The sequence below is a fragment of the Diadema antillarum genome, unplaced genomic scaffold (genome assembly GCF_040938485.1).
Source record: "Diadema antillarum isolate AM-2024a unplaced genomic scaffold, OU_Dant_1.0 seq00000365_RagTag, whole genome shotgun sequence".
Classification (NCBI taxonomy): domain Eukaryota; kingdom Metazoa; phylum Echinodermata; class Echinoidea; order Diadematoida; family Diadematidae; genus Diadema; species Diadema antillarum.
In genome coordinates, this window is record NW_027271366.1 from 697899 (window position 1) to 714458 (window position 16560).

The window sequence follows — 16560 nt, forward strand, 5'->3', positions numbered from 1 at the left end:
TCATAAAGTACAAAATGATATCTTTTAAATGATATATTGGTCACTACATATAAAGGTACATCTTTTGAAGTTATGGTTAAAAGAAGCAAAATTTTTCTTATTATTCTCCTTATTTTTCTTGACCCTTAATCGCAAATATCTCCATTTGGCAAATATGGACTTATCGGTTTTTGCGAACAAACCCTTCATTTTTTTTTCCCGTAGCGCTTAGAGACATTTCATGTGATAATGCGCTATATAAATGATGTGAACTATTATCATTTTTTATTATTATTACTATTATTATTGTTATTATTATCATTATCATTATTATCATTATTCTATTCTTTGGTCACTCCTGTGTTAAGAGATGAGGTTAGATAGTAATCTGATACGATGTTTTACGATCTGACGATCTGATACGTATAATTGTATACATGTAGTTCTTAAACACAACGGAAAATGAAGAATTTGTTCGCAAATACCGATAAGTCCATATTTGCCAAATGGAGATATTTGCGATCGAAGGTCAAGAAAGATGAAGAGAATAATAAGAAAATTGTTGCTTCTTTTGACCATAACTTCAAAAATGTACCTTTATAATATGTAATGACCAATATATCATTTAAAAGATACTATTTTTTACTTTATGACAGAGACCGTACTACAAAAATGGACTCATCGGTTTTTGCAAACAAACTCTTCAAATGTTAATCATGTTGTTTCTTTCTCTGACTTTGTCCATAGATACGTTACTTTTCCAGACCGATAACTTCTTTTTGACGTGAACATCCGAAAGTGCATCACCCATGGAATGCCCAGTGCCAATGAACTTCCATATATTATTAGCCATATTTGTTCAGGGTAAGTGCAAACAGTCTCCACACATAGTGGTGGGAAGAATTTCTCGACAGGCCTTAATGTTGAGCTATTGTCACCATCAATATTAATACATAAATTACCGTAAATACACGTAGGTATAGACCTACACAGCAGTTCTTCTTCGCTCTAGCATAGTGGATAAGACTGAGACCTATGAACAATGTATCTACTAAAATGTGCTATTAAGAAAAATTAATCATTAGGAAATTGTGCATACAAGGATATTTTTCTACTACAGATATAGAATGTACTTAAAGAATCGGTTCATGTAGGTCTAGAAATACAGGATATTGGCAAAAGGAAAAATTCATAAACCCTTACTTTTTTATGTAATTGTCAAAATATAACTTGATGCAAAATGCATTAGAATTTTTTGAAGAAAGGAAAACGCCCTGAGTGTTATAGATTTGAAAAAAAGAGTTGTAACATAGCCGAGAAGAAAAAAAAAAATACAATTGAACAATAGGTACGCTGTTTTTAGACAGCAGGAAAACAAATTTTAGACTTATAATGGCGCGGTAATCTGCAACTCGACAATTACAGGGTTTCTTTTGCACAACGTTATTGCTGTGTGGTTGTGTGTTTTTGACGGCAGGTGGATGTTCTGTGTGTATGCGCGTGTGGAATATTCGGTTGTATTGTATACTTGTATGCTTGCATTCGAAAGTCAGGGTGGAAATCAGGCACTGATTATGTAGTGATTATGCATAAATATGTTGTCTGTTTGATTTCATTATTTAAAAGTTATTGTAAATTTCATGACACACACGTAAAATCATTAGTTTGGATCATGTATTTGTAACATAATCTTAGACGTAGACCTACGTACAATGACACAGTACGTTGGTAATATTTCATACGATGCTTGAAATGCCTCGCATACACAATGATAGAATGTTACAGTTCGCAATTGTTACTGGATAGATTCTAGGTAAATGATTGAATTTTTTCACCTTGTTTCTGTTTGAATCAATAGCGACACACAGTCAGACACTGATTGGGCCTTCTTCAGTAGCAGTTGAAGCTGGAACTGACACGGAGTTGAGATGTTCCTTTACTGGAGTTTCAAATTCAGTTTCATTTACCTGGAGAGATGTGTCAGTGACGCCCCCTGCCACATTATTCTTTTTGTTTCTCAAAGTAGATAACTCTCCAAAATATGATGACTTTAGTGTGTCTTTGTCAGCGGATTACAAATCATCTACAATGACCATCGCTGACACACAGATTCCACAGGAAGGGAGTTATACGTGCGAGACAGGATCACCGCATAGACTTATCTCAGCACCTGCACAAGTAACTGTTGAGGGTGGGTGTAAGTTGCATTAGAACTTACAAATGTCTATAAACAGGAATTTCCATTGCACCATTCCAAAAATAGAATGTCAAGTCAATTCTCCTGGTTCATTTCCACAGCTCCTTCGAGTCCCGCCCCCTGCTCTTTCCTTTTCCAGCAGCCAAACTGTTTGTTTTTACAAATGTCTTTTATTGAATAACAAAATAATGACAATACACACTGCACGGAATTTATCGATAGAAGTAAAAAGCGCGAATCTTTGAAAACATTTGTATATCGTTATATACATAATATGTACATACACTCAACCAAAAAAGTAAGTTTCCCCCTAGCATTTTTGGATATATCTCAAAAAGTATTTTACCGATTAATTCAAAAGGGAATGGATAGGAAAGTTTATTATTCATAGCATGAATGACACATCATGACCGCCAGATATTATTATTGGTGTGAAAAAAAAAATGCATTTTATGTCAAAATGCATAGGGAAAAAAGTTGCCCTTAAGTATATAGGAACCATTATTGTGTACATTCCCTATGCAAGTTAGCAAATGCCTTTTTTTTAAGTTGTTATGTAATTGTCAGGAATTTCTTCAGATACAATGTGCTACCCTGTTAAACAAATGTTATGCATACTTCTTAAACAATAGGCCTTTTCAAGATGAAAATGTTGGTCGAAGCCATGTGTTTTTTAAGTCCATTTTAGGTTGATCACATTAATGTGCTCATGGCCATTTTGCATCATTTCACGTCTACACATTTTTTGAAAGTGGGAGAGCTACAACTTTCCTTGAAGCTGAGTTAAGGAGGTGGCCAGGAGACTAGGGGTTTGCCATAAGGAAACTGGAGAGGTAAAATATCTTCCAAGAAGTGGCCGAACAAGGGTGACATCTGTCAGGCAAGACATTTCCGTAATCAATAAGTCTTAAGTGCAACTCTTTTTTTCCATGCATTTTGACATGAAATTCATTTTTTCCCACACCAATAATGATATCTGGTGCATGCCATTCATGTTATGAGTAATACAATTTCATATCCATTCCCGTTTGAATTATGAAAATCGGTAAAATACTTTTTGAGATATATCCAAAAAATGCTGGGGGACTTACTTTTTGGATGAGTGTATATATATATATATATATATATATATATAGAGAGAGAGAGAGAGAGAGAGAGAGAGAGGTGAGTCGTGTGTCTTTAGCTACTGAACCCCTGGGTCGTCGCATCTTTTTGGAGTGTGTATAACGAGAGTAGAAGGATGCGGTAGACGTTAATTGAATTCTCACAAGTGATTTTACTTCAAGCTTTCGGGCTTCCTGCCCTTTGACAAGGTGTTGAAAATGCACTGTGATGGTGTTGAAAAATTTTCACCTGACACCATAGGCGCCGGAAGTGGGGGGGGGGGGGGGGCGCCCCCCCCCCCCCCATCCAAAAAGTGGGGGGGGGGGGCAAAACGCATTTTTGCCCCCCCCCCCCCCCCCCCAGCCCCCCCCCCCCCCCCCCCAAAAAAAAAAGAGACAATTATAATAATAAAAATAAATGAATAGACAAAGAAAATAAAATAAATATGTATATATATGAATAAAAGGGAAAAAATGGCTACAAACGGCAGCTTTTGGACTGTAAAATGTCAAAATTTTCAAGCTCGCTCGCTTCGCTCGCTCGCATCCAGCAGTTGAGCCCGGTGCGCCTCCCCTTAAAGGACAAGTTCACCTTCATAAAACATAAGGATTGAGAAAATGCAATAATATTAGTAGAACACATCAGTGAAAGTTTGAGGAAAATTGGACAGTCGATGCAAAAGTTATGAATTTTTGAAATTTTTGTGTTGGAACCGCTGGATGAGGAGACTACTACAGCTTGTGAGTCATATGCGTACAACAGTATAAAGAAAATATAAAAGAAAATTCAACATACTTTCACTTTTTTCGCATAATGAAAGAGCAATTGACTTGCCTCTTTCTAAAGGCAGGGGGAATAATATTACCCATAACATTTATCGGTAACGAGTCAGGGGAATGTGTACTTTTTTCAAAAGATGGAATTTTGTGAAATTCTCTTTATATTTTCCTTATATTGTTGTACGCATGTGACATCTAAGTTATTCATACACTGCAGTAGTCTTCTCATCCAGCGGGTACTGCACAAAAACTTCAAAAATTCATAACTTTTGAACGGATTGTCTGATTTTCCTCAAACTTTCAATGATGTGTTCTACTAATATTGCTACATTCTCTCAATCCTTATGTTTATGAAGGTGAACTTGTCCTTTAATTTCTATAAGCGAAAAACATAGCTACGACGGCAGTTGTTTTTTTCAAGCTTCGCTCGCTCGCATTGAATCGTTATGCCATTCTCCTAATGTTGCTGACAGTAATTGCCAGTAGTTGCGCCCGATGCCCCCACCCCTTCATTTCCAAAGCGAAAGATAAATATAGCTACAAACGGGAGTTTGGGGACTGTAAAATGTCAAAATTTTCAAGCTCGCTCGCTTCGCTCGCTCGCATTGAATCGTTATGCCACTCTCCTAACGTTGCTGCCAGTAATTGCCAGCAGTTGCGCCCGACGCCAGTCCCCCTTAATTTCCAAAGCGAAAGATATAGCTACAAACGGGAGTTTTTGGACTGTAACATGTCAACATTTTCAAGCTCGCTCGCTTCGCTCGCTGGCATTGAATCGTTATGCCACTCTCCTAACGTTGTTGCCAGTAATTGCCAGCAGTTGCGCCCGACGCCCCCCCCCCTTAATTTCCAAAGCGAAAGATATAGCTACAAACGGGAGTTTTTGGACTGTAAAATGTCAAAATTTTCAAGCTCGCTCGCTTTGCTCGCTTGCATTGAATCGTTATGCCATTCTCCTAATGTTGCTGCCAATAATTGCCAGCAGTTTTATTTCCAAAGCGAAATATATAGCAACAATTAAAACTCCAGTTTTCGAACTGTAGAATATCAAAATTTTGAAGCTCGCTCGCTTTGCTCGCTCGCATTTTATTGTTATGCCATTCACCTTATGTTGCTGACAGTATATAATTTCTCGATCACACACACGCGCAAGCACACAGGCCTTTAAAATTACTTTATGGTTCCCCCCATGTTTCGACCCACAACTTTACATATATATATATATATATATATATATATATATATATATATATAGATGTGTGTGCGCGCTCGCGCGCGCGTGTGTGTGTGTATGTGTATATTGTGTAACATATGCATGGTCTAATCTTGAGCCCCCTCCAATGTTTGCCCCCCCCCCCAATCCAAAACTGCTTCCGGCGCGCCTGCCTGACACTTCGTGGTGTTAATTTGACACTGTACCTGGTGTTATTTTGACACTGTACTGGTGTTAATTAAAAAATGACACCACATGATGTTGATTTGATATTTGTTGGTGTTAACATCAATGGTTTAACACCCGTCCAGCGTCAATAAGAGACCACACCAGCTGGTGTTACTTTGGTGTAAATTTATTTTCACATTTTTTCAAAAATCTAGTATTTTAATGTGAAATTCTTGATTGTCTTGTTTAAATTAAAAATCAACAAGAAGTGCAGTTACTAAGAAACTCTTCAAAAAACAGTTTAAAATTTGGAAATGACACCCGGAGGTGTTAATTTAACACCATGAATAAGCACCGAAAATTTAACACCAGCTCGGTGTTCACTATTTAACACCGGACTTTTTGCAGTGTATCAATGATGTTCATAATTCTACAATAATGATTATTATTCAAGTTAGTCATTCTAGAAAACAATATTCTATTCCTCATTAATTGTGCAAACAACTATGGTATCTTTCATGTTTCCTTTCTAAATTTTAAGCTTTTAACACATTTCCAGAAGATTGACACACCAGGGTTTAAGGAATTATTGGTTTTAGGTCCATGGTTTTACCTTCCCAACGACAATGAATATTCCGACATCTTTAAGATTGCACCAGCACGCATGCCAATAAGGAAATGAAACCTAGTATCAAAGATTAATACACGCACGTCTCTCTTTTCCAGCATGTTATATTATTGTCACGTCAGAGAATGCATTGCTTACTTTAACCATGCGTGACACATGTGCATTGCATTGAATAAAAAGCTTTAAACTGCACATCCATTTTTTGTGATTTTTTTTTTTAAATCTAAGCTAATAAGAATTGTATCCATCACTATTATATCCCCTTTACTTTCTACGTTTCCATAGTGAGGTCAACTTTGTCATTGGTGTTAAATTCAACTCTCGTCGCTGGTAACACTTACGAGGCAGTGTGCAGAGCCGAGGGAGGCCGACCAGCTGTAGAGTTTGAATGGTATCTAGATAACGTACAGCAGACAGTTGACCCGCCAACAAGTCGTCGGTGTTTTCACGAAGTGGCACGACCGGCCAAAATCGAGTAAATTTTCGATTTTAAGATTTTTGCATATTATGATAGTAAATACCGAGATCTACAACCTGACAAATTTTTGAACCTCAATCTCAAATAATTACGTAATAATAACGACCGTGTCACTTCGTGAAAACTTCGACTGGTCGGTCTACGATTTTCACGAAGTGGCACGATCGCGGGTTGACGGTGCGTATACGCCGGACGTCATCATAAATCATTCATCTGCCAAACGTCCTCGTACGCGCGCGTCTAAAATGGCTGCGCCCAGAGCAACGGAAGCTAGACAGATGAAATCGGTAAAGTTACATTTCGCTCTGTATTGACACTTTAATTGTTCATTTTTCACATTCTTGAATGTAGATTTATGAATGAGGAATTAGAATATCAAAACAGCGTAAATATGTATTCTTGCAGATCACATTGACTTCGTTTGGCGCTGTCCTAGGTTCGTTATCTACGTGTGCAGTCCCACATCTATTATTCGATGTAAGTGGAGAATAGGCAGGGAAAGTGATTCGAACTAAAGTCAAATGAACACGTCTCACATCTGCATCGAATCTTAAGCGCACTAACTGGTGATATATTGTGAAGTTTTATTGTTTCCTGTATTACGAGCTCAAATACGTAATGCAACGACCTACTTCCCAGGTGGCAGGTAGACTGATTTAACTCTCTTATCTTACTTGATTATGTCTGAATCTTCCAGGAATTTAGATCCATTTAAGGGAGTCTATATCTAGGCCTACAACTTCAACATCTAATTAAGATAGTTAACAGTGTTACAATGTTAATAGTGTTCTTGACCTGTCCAGGTTACCTGTCTAGGTTACTCTAAAAGTGATGTTATTTCACTGACTACCTTTGAATTCTCAATGAAAAAAAAAAAATGATTTTAGAGTTACTTCTGCTAAAAGTCTAACGTTAAATCAGGGAGGTCCTCTTCCCATCTCCCTGTCTAAATTCAGGCGTTACCAACAACAATGGAGACTTTGATAATGTTGTCGAGAATACCGTAACAGCAAATTTGATTTGGATAGACAACAAGCAAAATGCAACGTTTATGCTCAGCACCTGAATTCATAAATTGTTCTATCATGCTATATTATGAGCCTAAAAGCCTCAATGTGGTCGTAATTGGCCTATACGTGGCAAGTACTTTTGCCTTAGTTTGCAATTTTTCGTTTTGTTTGTTTTGATTTTCTACAATCTATGGTTCTTTGAAACACTAGGGTTTTTTCGGGGGGGGGGGGGGGGGGGTGGAGGCTGGGGATTCGGAGCTGGGCAAATTGTAAAATTAAACCAAAGAGATGTTCATTGTTCATAAACTTCAGATTCTGGTAAGCCGGAGAATATAGACCTGAAAGGGATGGGGGGGGGGGGGGGGGGCAGTGTGATGTTTTGCAAATCTGTGCATCAATTTTATGATCTTACAGAACTGGTAGTGATTGAGTTTCATGTGACTGACATCTTTCATTCATCTTCCTTTACAAACAGATATTGAGGCCTTTGTGTGGACAACCCAACAACTTGCAGACTGGAATGAAATGAGTGCTGTCCTTCGATGATGGGCTACTTTACAGTATTGTACTCCATACCGCATTCCTGCAGATTTCTCCTATCATCTCAAGCTTGAACAAGACCCGTAAGTTACATTGCTATCTGTCAAGGATTTAGAGTAAATTAGACAGACCAGTGTGTAATAGACAGTGCAGGCACACTACTGGTAATAATAATATTACTAATATGATTTGCCACATACTAAAATAATTGTTTTGATTACCTTTGAATTCTCCATGAAAAAAAAAAATGATTTTAGAGTTACTTCTGCTAAAAGTCTAACGTTAAATCAGGGAGGTCCTCTTCCCACCTCCCTGTCTAATTGAGGCGTTACCAACAGCAATGAAGAGTTTGATAATGTTGTCAAGAATACCGTACCAGTAAATTTGATTTGGAATAATGGATAGACAAGAAAAAAAAAACAAAAAAACTCCTGTGCAACGTTTATGCTCAGCACATGAATTCATAAATTGTTCTATCATGCTATATTATGAGCCTAAAAGCCTCAATGTAGACGTAATTGGCCTATACGTGGCAAGTACTTTTGCCTTAGGTTGCGATTTTTCATTTTGTTTGTTTTGATTTTCTACAATCTATGGTTCTTTGAAACACAGAGGGTTTTTTTTTTGGGGGGGGGGGATGGAGGCTAGGGATTCAGAGCTAGGCAAATTGTAAAATTAAACCAGAGAGACATTCATAAACTTCAGATTCTGGTAAGCTGTAGAATATAGACCTGAAAGGGATGGGGGGGGGGGGCAGTGTGATGTTTTGCAAATCTGTGCATCAATGTTATGATCTTACAGAACTGGTAGTGATGGAGTTTCATGTGACTGACATCTTTTATTCATCTTCCATTACAAACAGATATTGAGGCATTTGTGTGGACAACCCAACAACTTGCAGACTGGAATGAAATGAGTGCTGTCCTTCGATGATGGGCTACTTTACAGTATTGTACTCCATACCACATTCCTGCAGATTTCTCCTATCATCTCAAGCTTGAACAAGAACCGTAAGTTACATTGCTATCTGTCAAGGACTTAGAGTAAATTAGACAGACCAGTGTGTAATAGACAGTGCAGGCACACTACTAATAATAATAATATTCCTAATATGATTTGCCACATACTGAAATAATTGTTTTGTCTTACTCTTTCTTTAATTACAACTGTATTTGTAGTTTTATGAATGTGAAGCACTGACATAACATGGAATCCAACATTTTGACATCTAATTATCTGTAGTCATGTTGCATTTTGGTATAAAGGCAATGTTGTCCCTCAGTCTGATTTTGATGTGGTAGCAGTGTGCATTTCTTCAGTGTCATGTATCTTTCAGGACTGTTGTAACTGTAGTTTTTTATTGTTAGTTTGATTATTGTTGTGTTTTTATTTTTTTATTGGGGGGGGGGGGCAAGGGAGATGAGGAAGAACAGTTACACGCTCTGTACTGATATGAGATACCATCAACTTTGCAAAAGTCAATGGCACATACTGTATGACAAATTCTTGGCAGAGAAGATGAAAATGAACTGTCTCAATATACATTTATAGTTTTACTCATGTCAATGTGTTTTTTTCTTTGTTCACTCAGAAGTCAAATGTCTGAGACATTACTTACATGGAATTGACTGTGTCACTGATTTTCACTTGTGATGTCCTGCTTTCTTTATTCTTTACTTTAGTTCTGCTCCTGATTCTAGTCAACAATATGTTCATTCACCATTTCGTCTGGCGTAGCATCCTCTTTTTACTGCACTCAAAGGTTACATTGTGCACCATGCTAAAGGTGAGCAAGATCAATAAACAGCATAACACCTTTTCATGTAGTATTTGGTTTTATTTTGTCATAGACAATTACTAAGAAAATCCAGTGTCAATGGACAATTAGGTGTAATCCTACTACAGTCTTGTTATGCACATTATCACATTGATTTAAACTTTATGATAAAAAAAAAAGATGTATTAGCACTTTTGAGTAAAACATTACCAAAGTGTTGATATGAAAGGAACATTATCATACAATTATTTTCTTAGGGAAATCGGTGTAGTTTTAGAAATGTGTGAAATTAATTAAGAAGTATATTATGACTGTTGTATCAAATGTCATCATTCTCCTCTGCAATGGAGAAGTAACATTGTCTGTGAAAAACAATTGTTCCTCTTTGCATAGGGAGAGAAGCAGATAACAACTGTCTACTGGAGAAAGCCAAGAGAAACCCGAAACAGCTACAAATGACTAGGGTGGCTGAGCTGAACATCTGCACTAAAATCCAAGCCATGGGATCATTGTGGAAGGAGATCATAGCAATATTTCACCACAATCACAGAGTTGCTCCACACAGCAGCATCAAACTTTTCACAAGAGTGTGTGCTCTATGAATGGACAGGCAGGTTCTAGCAGAACATTATTTCGATGTTCTTTTTGATTTTCTATTTAATGACTTTGGGTTTGTATGTGTGCAGAAATGGGGGGGGGGGGGTAGTGGTGTCATAAAGTAGGACATCATTTTTAATAATGATAATAATAATAATAATAATGATAATCATCATCATCATAATCATAATCATAACAATAAAAATAGTAATAATTATAATAATCAACAGTGCTTTAATATATAGCATATGGAAACATTCTGTATTATGCCATTTGTGCTCAAGGATAGAAATGATTGAACAAAAACATACAATTGCAATTACAGTGATACCTTTTTTCACGTTTAGACTGTAATGGTAGAGACATTACAAGCAAATGTATGCCATTGTTTTTTTATTCAGGATAACAAGTAAGTCACTACCTTTTGAACGAAGGTTTCTCTCTGGTGTATTTTCTATTTAAAGTAGTTCTTTCGAATAGTGTGGATTCAAAAGTTAATATCAACATTTTGATCTGTGTATGAATTTTGACTGGAAACTAGTGCAAGCTTCTTAGCACTGGTGAAATTTTTGTTCATTTTTTTTAAATTTGGACACTACTCTTGCAGCAGAGTTTGGAATAGCTTGTAATCTCTGTATCTGTTTGACTGACAATCCACAAAGTAATTAATGACAAGATCAACATGTCACATTAAGAAACCATGAAGTACTGTTGTGCGTTTATCAGTAAAGTCTCAAATTTTCAAAATATTGTATGTGAAAGAATCAAGGAGATATTAAGGGACATTAATCCTACATACTGTATCTCTCACTGTCACCTTATTCACTGACATTACTCTTGATAACCATCAATCCACGGGTCTCTCTATACTGCTTTGTCACAATGATGCCATCCTCAATTTCCACTGTATTATGCTTCCCCTCTCTGACTTTAAACAGTGCTTTTCACAACAAAACCATAGCAATGTCAAATACCATATTGATGTCTCTTCTTTTACTTTGTTTATGAACCAGCTCTCCCATCACACTATTCATTTTGTCTCCCTTAGCCCAGCCACCATTAGGCCAAACCCATAAACAATTTTCAGTATTTTTGAATTATGCCTACCCAAGCACCTGTGACACCCACAGCAGACATAAACTAAAGTCAGGACCAAGTCAAGTCAAGTTGTGCAAGTTAGAAAGGTATTAGTAGACTGCAAGAGGGATATAAAAAATCGGATGCTTACATTTCCTCTGCTTGCTCTCTCTCTGCAACTAAAAAATGCCTAATAAACTTTGACAGAAAATGATTTCTTGGATGATAGATGTACTGCAATACATAGCCATATTATTGCAGTCTGTGTCCACATCAGAAATTATGGCCTAGACATCATTATCTATGTCTTCTTATATTGTATATTTTTGTGGGTTTTACTTTTGAAACAATAATGAGTAAATGCAGATCTGATAGCCACTTCTTACTGAGCTTAGATAAGGAACTTTGTATATGGTATCCTCTAGCAGTGAGAGAAAAGAAAGGGAAACATGAGGATTTTTATATCTTGCAAAATAACATGGTATGGTAATGAATAAAATTTCAGGCACATACTGTGCATAATATGAGTGCTTACAAACTTTTACAAAATGAGGGAAGATCAAGACTGTTTGCAGAAGATTTATAATACACTTTGTGAACTGTCACAGCAATTTAAACATCAATTAGATCAGTCACTGTCTACGAGATTGTATTGCCTTTAATATGATGAAGGTTATCCATACCAAATCAGCTAGTGTCTTTGTAATTATGTACTTGTATTCATATCATCAAATTCTAGTTTGATTATAAAGTCAATGTTTGGTAAACAGCATTTGACCAGGTTGAAGTTAGGTGATGGGATATGGAAGGAGGTGGAACATTTTGGTCATTATTTTGTAAGATTTTGGGGCTTTAAAGGCAAGATTCAGTCTAGTCTCATACGTCTGAATAACATTTTTGAATCTACAAAAAAAAAAAAAAGAAATATTGTAGTACCCCGAATGCCATGAAATAAAGATATCATCAAGGTGGATGATACATACAGAGCTTGGTATAAATGTTAGAACATAACAGAAACCTTCGTTACATCTGAAAAATAAATGAAAGGTAATGTACTGTACCTAACTTCATTCAAGTTGGAATCTGCATTATATGAGTAGTATGATCCACGTATAGTTTATTGAAAAGCCATATTTAAAACTCGTGTACACACGTGGTAATAAATCTATGAATGAGAAAAGATACCCAAGTAAAGCTCATTTAGTTTTTATGTAATTTAAAAAGTTTTGTAAGGTGTCACGTGTAGGAAATAAATAGAGAGAGGGATTGTGTGTTTGTTTGTGTGTATGTGTGTGTTTGCGTGTGTGTGAGGGAGAGAGAGAGAAAGAAAGCGAAAGAAAGGGTGGAAAAGAGAGTGAAAGAGAGTATTACCAGCACAGAATTATTTTCTTTACAAGAATGACACATTCACAAAGCAATAGAGCAAACTGATTACATTTCATATTCGAAAACAACATAGCACGAGATACAGTAATGCTCCGAGGAAGAGAGTGAATCTTGAAAATTATGATTCGAAATAATGTGCAGAAAGACCGATGCAATGAGCTGAGAGCAATGATCAATGTGTAATATAATGAAGAACAACTCAATAATAATGCCTTTCTGCGAATGGATGAGAGATTTAGAAGGGGGAAAGAAAAAAAAGTATCAAACAAAATCTTGATACCCAATTCATATCACTAGTATACAAAGGAGCATCGCTAATGCGCGCGCTCGATTATGTGCGCGCGCGGCTATGAGAAATGATGAAGATAACCTAACGCGCAGCGCGTGCGCGCCGATGGTGTCACTTCGTGAAAAATGAAATCCGCACCATGCGCGAAGAATCGAAGCGGCACGGCCGACGGTGCCGGTTCGTGAAAATATTGGAAGCGTTGTTTACGTGTTTTTGTGTTTTCACGAACCGGCACGACGGACTTTGCCCGATATTTCAACGAAACTTTTGTTTTTCACGATGAACCAAGAACATGAAACACACGAACAACTCCTAATCTGTCGTGCAGTGTGATATTTAGGTAACTGGACGTGAAATATAGGCGCAATCATGGATTTTGCAAAGGCAAAAACTTCAAACGCGATTATCTCGAAACTTACTTTCGCGGCTCCGGGGCCGGCTGTGCCGGTTCGTGAAAACACCAGCGAAGTGTTCCTAATGCTGGTAATGCAGATCTGACTGATACAACGAGTGCGTTCACCTTCATTCCGACAGAGGAACATTTCTGCCAGACCATACGATGTGTGACCACTGGACATCAAGTTATCAGCCTAAACCAAGAAAAGAACATTTCTTGTCTTGATGTCATTTGTAAGTAAAAACAAACAAACAAACAAACAAACAAACAAACAAACAAACAAACAGTATAGTATCTTTGAGGACAATAAAGTATCATTTATTTTCTTTTCTTGTACTTTAAAGGTAGGGAATCCCATTTGCATGCTTTAAATGCAGAGTTGTATAAATACAGTGGTATGTTGAAGAGAGTATCATTTTAGAAACTCCCATAAAGTATTGAAAGTGGAAGGTAACATTTAGTACACTTTTATTGACCGTTAGATTTTGAATTGAAATTTTTTCCGGGCTCACCGTAAATTCCAGTACATTACTAGGCTACCTTTGCAGACTCATGCACTGCATGTGTGTCCATCATGTATATTTTGTGAAGAAAGTTCATCAAAACTTACAAACATTTCTATATACATTCTTGCCACACACTCTATATGTTATTACATCAGCTCTTATACTTTCAGATTTGTGTTTATAGATAAAAAATACAGAAGACTGCCACAACAAGGCTTAAGTGTGGCTGACACACAGAACTACTGAGTAGTTGAGTTTGTGCATTATTCAAATTGTAGATAACGGTTGACTTCCAAATTTCTCAGCAGTGGCCTAAACAAGTCCCCTGAGGTTCATATTTAATGTTTTGCTGCATTTTGGGAGGTCTGTAAAAGGTATCCCCTACCTTTAACATATTATTACAGTGTGTTCGCGAAGAATGATTAATCACAACAGACCCTCCTAAACTTGAAACAAATATCACCCCGTTCCATACCAAATTGTGAAATGCCCATAGACTTAATACGCAGGCCACCAGTTCCCACGCAGAACGGGTTAACTTTAGTTTTCATGAGATATTCAAGGAAATCTTTCATTTTGGATCTTACTCTGATGTTAAAGGAAAATTCCAGAGTATTCTTCTTGTCAGTGTTAAAGTGGCTGACATTCTCCCTTTCGCTGTTCATGAAAATGAAAGCCAGTTATAAGAGGTTATTCATTCAGAAGTAGAAAAGACATCTATAGTCGTTGGAAACAGTCTCGTCATCTGAACTGCATAATGTTCATATACTAGAGTGCAGATGTGGCATTTTTGTTATGCTCCCATACGTAGAAAATGCGGTGTTTTATTTTTTAAAGCCCATTGAAGTGTAGAATAAAAGAACAGTTAAACATCATTAATAGAAGGATGTAGTGCATCACACTTGTGGCCTGAAAATCAACCTTATATTTCAAAATTCAGTGCTCTCATCTTGACTATTCCCTGTTGAGAAGTATGCGCAAGTTCAATTGCCTTCGGGGCCAGTGACACTGGTAGCACAAACCTCGTTCATTTCAACATAATCATAAAGGCAATGAAAGGGGATGAAAAAAGACTGATCATTGTGTGTGTGTGTGTGTGTGTGTGTGTGTATGTGTGTGTGTGTGTGTGTGTGTGTGTTCCTAACGGAAAGGGCGGTAAGTTGGCTCGGTCGGTAGCGCGTCTGCATCCGACCTAAGCAGTCCGAGTTCGAACCCGAGGCTGGGCTGAGCTTTTTTTTTTTGTTGTTGTTGTTGTTTGTTTGTTTGTTTGTTTGTTGTTGTTTTTTTTGGTTTGTTTTTTTTTTCTTTTTATAATCATACCGTCCCTTCCAGCAAGAGGCAAAACACTCTGTCCCTCGGAAAGGACAAAAAATGGAGGTCGCGGCGTGTACCGTGTGAGATCTTAATTCATTCATCGCAAGGAGCAGGGTGTATAACCCGGTGAAGTGGTCCTACCTCACATCCAGCTGGACCCCATGGAAGACCAGCTTAACGTAGCTGAATAATGGTCTATCCAGCCATTTTCTCAGATGGAAAATACAACAAACAAACAAACGTCGCAGTAACACGTACTATTGGCGTTGTTAAGGAAAGAAGAAAGGGGTCGAACGAAGGTGCTCACTAGGAATAGTTTAATGCATTACACAGGGCGTCCCAAAAAGAACGGAACGCCTAAGATTGTTAATTCTAGCAATATTGGGGGGGGGGGGATGCAGCCCACCCCCCCCCCCCCCCCCGGCCCCCAGTTTTCACGGCCCCCGTTAATCCCTTCCGGCCGAAAGGTGTGGAAGGGGCACGACCCAACATTCGGCATTTTTAAGGTTACCCATTGAGTTAGTTATTGTTATTGACAATGATGAGGAAGATGATAGTTATAAAACAGTAATTAAAATAATAATAACTTTAATACTACTGCTGATAATAATAACAATAAAAATGATAATAATGAGAAGGTCTTCCTTATCCAGAAAAGCGTCTTTATAGTTTGCCCTGTTCTACCACAGGGCCCTGTCGTTGTTACTACCCCAGAGTAGCCAGGTACCCATTCATACACCTGGGTTGAGAGGGACATCCCCCCCCCCCCCCCACACACACACATTATTTTGATTCGTAAAAATAAAAGAAAAAAAATCTTGGAAAAATCACAACATCGGCAGTATAGTTCAGTCATGTATAATGGGAATATCCCCTTTTAATCAAGCCATTTGTCTCGCAGTTCCCCCGATCATTTTTTATTTTTATAATTTCCCAAATATTCAATCAAATATGCGTATACGAGATATCTCAATTTCAACTTTTACAAGGCAAAAGCCCCCTCAAACGGGAAGGGTAGGGGTAGCACTCTCTCACGCTTTCTCCCTGTTTACCCTCGCCCTTTGCTTTAAAGTAGACTTATGGCTAAAACACTCTCAGTTTTCCAAATACATACCACAAAA

The 16560-nt window shown here is 37.5% G+C and overlaps 1 long non-coding RNA gene across 1 annotated transcript; it reads left to right on the forward strand.

Annotated features, from left to right (window-relative positions):
* The first annotated feature begins 6543 nt into the window (after window positions 1–6543).
* Window positions 6544–10561, forward strand: LOC139731193 (uncharacterized). Its single transcript, XR_011710954.1, has 5 exons — window positions 6544–6833; window positions 8032–8179; window positions 8959–9106; window positions 9779–9882; window positions 10267–10561. It is a non-coding gene; the product is annotated as an uncharacterized lncRNA (long non-coding RNA).
* Window positions 10562–16560: the final 5999 nt, after the last annotated feature.